Here is a 3,708-nt window from a genome sequence, read left to right on the forward strand (position 1 = left end):
TCTGTTGCTCAGGTTGGAGTGCAGTGGTACAGTCTTGACTCACTGCAACCTCCACTTCCCAGGTTCAAGCTGTTCTTCTGCCGCAGTCTCCCAAGTAGCTGGGACTACAGGCACACACCACCATGCCCAACTATTTTTTTTTCTTTTGAGATGGAGTCTCACTCTGTCACCCAAGCTGGAGTGCAGTGGTACCAATCTCAGCTCACTGCAACCTCTGCCGCCCGGGTTCAAGCGATTCTTCTGCCTCAGCCTCCCTAGTAGCTGGGATTACAGGCTTCTGCCATCGTGCCTGGCTAATTTTTATAATTTAGTAGAGACAGGGTTTCACTGTCTTCACGCTGGTTTTGAACTCCTGACCTCTTGATCCACCTGCCTCAGCCTCCCAAACTGTTGGAATTACAGGCATTAGCCACCATGCCCGGCCTCCGCATGCTTTTAAACTTCATTTAGGTATTATATGGTGTTTATTTATCTGGAGTTTGCTTTTTTCATTCAAGACCGAGATTCATCCATGTTACTTACATAGCATAATTTGTTCATTTTCATATCCCTTTTTATGATTATGTCTCAAGCCGTGTATCCATTCTACTGTCAATGGTTATTTGGGTTGTTCCCTTGTTTTTGCTGTTTCAGACAATGCTGTCATGAAAACTGTTTGTATCTCCTGCACATGCACATGTTTAAGAGTTTCTCCCAGGCAGTGGTTCCCAAATTTTAGCCGCCTATCAGAATCACCTGGAAGGCTTGTTAAACCTCAGATTGCTGGGCTCCACCCCCAAAGTATTTGATTGTGTATGTCGGGGTTGGGGCCCTCAGAATTTTCACTTCTAACAACTTCTCAGCTGATGCTGCTGCTCTTGGTCCTGGGACCTCACTGAGAATCATTGTTGTAGGGTTTACACAGAAGTGGAATTGCTTGATCAGAAGGTAATGCCAGATTGTTTTCCTATGTTTGTATAAATTTACACAGCCACTAACAGCATATGGGTTTTCTGTTACTTTACCTCTTTGTTAATTCTTGATATGGTCAGACTTAAATTTTTATGGCACTGCTGGGTGTGAGATGCTATCTTGTGCTTTTAATTTGCATTTCTCAGATTACAGGTAGGGCTGTGAATCTTTTCTTACATCTGTTGGCCATTCAGCTTTCCTCTCTGTAAAATGTTCAAGTCTTTGCTCCATTTCCTTTTGATTTGGCTTTTTCTTTATGGATTTGTAGGCTTTTTAAATATATTTTGAATACTAATATTTTGTCTATGCATGTTACAAATATAGCCTTTCAGTTTGTGTTTTGTCCTTTCACTTTGTATGTGACGTCTTTTGATGACTTGAATTTCTTAATTTTAATGTAGCTGAGTTTTTTCTTCTATGATTTATACCTATGATGTTTTGTTGAATAAATCCATTCTTCCTTAACTTGTTGTCCTAAAGACATTTGTCTATAGTACTTTCTTATAAAGTTTTGTCTTTCACATTTAATCCCTTAATAGAGCTGGAAGTGACTCTTATGTCACCTTAGTGTTTTTGGTTTTTTTTTTTCTCTCTGAGTGGAGTCTTGCTGTCGCCCAGTCTGGAGTACAGTGGCACAATCTCAGCTCACTGCAACCTCTGCCTCCCAAGTTCAAGCAATTCTCCTGCCTCAGCCTCCCAATTAGCTGGAATTACAAACATGTGCCACCACGCCTGGCTGATTTTTTAATTTTTTTTTTTTTAGTAGTAGAAACGAGGTTTCACTGTGTTGGCCAGTCTGGTCTCGAACTCCTGACCTCAAGTAATCCACCTGCCTCGGCCTCAGTGCTGGGATTACAGGCATGAGCCACCTCACCTGGCCCCTATTTTTAAATAAAGGTGGAATGCCTTTATTTCTATAGGGTTTGTTTTGTTTTTGAGACAGAGTCTCACTCTGTTGCCCAGACTGGAGTGCAATGGTACAGTCTTGGCTCACGGTAACCTCTGCCTCCTGGGTTGAAGCAATTCTCCTACCTCAGCCCCTCTGAGTACGTAGTTGGGATTAGAGGCACCCACCAACACGACTGGCTAATTTTATTTGTATTTTTAGTAGAGACAGGGTTTCACCATGTTGGCCAGGCTGGTTTTGAACTCCTGACTTCAAGTGATCCACCCATCTCGGCCTCCCAAAGTGCTAGGATTACAGGTGTGAGCCACTGCACCCGGCCTGACCTGTTTATTTTATTTTATTTTTGAGACAGAGTCTTGCTCTGTCACCCAGGATGGAGTATGGTGGCATGGTCTTGGCTCACTGCAGCCTCCACCTTCCGGGTTTAAATGATTCCCCTGCCTCAGCCTTCTGAATAGCTGGAATTACAGGCACGCACCACCACACCTGGCTAATTTTTGTATTTTTAGTAGAGGCGGTATTTTACCATGTTGGCCAGGCTGGTCTCGAACTCCTGACCTCAGGTGATCCGCCCACTTTGGCCTCCCAAAGTGTTGGGATTACAGGCATGAGCCACTGCGCCCGGCCTCCATAGGGTTTTAAAGGCTGCAAATTTGAATTATTTATGATTTAAGTTGTACCTAGAGCTTACGGTATATACTGCATTAATATTTTGTAATAAACGAAGGTACCCTCTTTGGGAAAAAGTAGGGGCTTTCTTTCTTTTTTAACTTTTCAGTTGATTCTCAAAGCCAGCATGTGGGAGAGAGCTTATCAAAACTTAGCCAGGCATGGTGGAGCATGCCTGTGATCACAGCTACTCGGGAGGCTGAGACATGAGAATTGCTTGAACCCAGGAGATGGAGGTTGCAGTGAGCTGAGATCATGCCATTGCACTCCAGCCTGGGCAACAGAATGAGACTCTGTGTAAAAAATAAAAATAAAAGAAGAAGAGGAAACACATACTGACCTGTGTGGGATTTGCTTCAAAATAATACAGGAATGAGAGAAATAGTGGTTGGGGAACAGATGAAATCATATTGGCACCAAGTTGATATTTGTTAAATGATGGGTCAGTTCTGTCTACTTTTGTACATGATTAAATATTCTCATAAGAACAAGTTTAAAATTGGCCAGGTGCAGTAGTGGCTCACACATGTAATCCCAGCACTTTGGGAGGCCGAGGTCGAAGGATGGCTTGAGCCCAGGAGTTTGAGACCAGCCTGGGCAACATAGTGAGACCCTGTCTCAAAAAAAAAAAAAAAAAATTAGTTGTTCGTGGTAGTACACACCTGTAGTCTTAGCTACTTGGGAAGCTGAAGTGGGAGGTATCTCTTGAGTCTGGGAAGTTGAAGCTGCAGTGAGTCATGATTGTGCCACTGTACTCCAGCCTGGGTGACAGAGTAAGACCCTGTCATGGGGGGTGGGGGAGTGGGGGGGGAGTTAAAAATATCCAAGGACTGTTTCCAGGGAGAACATCTTTTCTTAACGTTTTGTTAGCCATTTGTATTCTTTCAGAGCCAGCTTAGTCTCCATCTACTTTCAGGAGTTCCTGATAAAGTAGACTTAGCAGGCATGGAAGAAACTGATTTTAAAGAAAACAGGAGAGGGAGTGGTAAGGAAAGATCAGGGAGGGGGTTTTCATGCCATTGTCAGCCCTTCTCGTAGAGCCTGACTACTACTTCTGCTAGGATTAAGTTAGTTTCCTACCTTTCCTTTTTTCTTAAAGGGCCACGACGGGATAATTTTCATTTTCTTTCTTTCTTTCTTTCTTTCTTTCTTTCTTTCTTTTTTTTTTTTTTTTTTTTTTT

The 3,708-nt window shown here is 42.9% G+C and overlaps 1 protein-coding gene across 7 annotated transcripts in view; it reads left to right on the top strand.

The window, feature by feature from the left end:
* BCL2L1 (BCL2 like 1) overlaps positions 1–3,708 on the top strand; it is a 60,647-nt gene that overhangs the window by 31,229 nt on the left and 25,710 nt on the right. The window lies entirely within an intron of this gene.

Source organism: Cebus imitator, unplaced genomic scaffold (assembly GCF_001604975.1).
Source record: "Cebus imitator isolate Cc_AM_T3 unplaced genomic scaffold, Cebus_imitator-1.0 Scaffold18, whole genome shotgun sequence".
Classification (NCBI taxonomy): Eukaryota; Metazoa; Chordata; class Mammalia; order Primates; family Cebidae; genus Cebus; species Cebus imitator.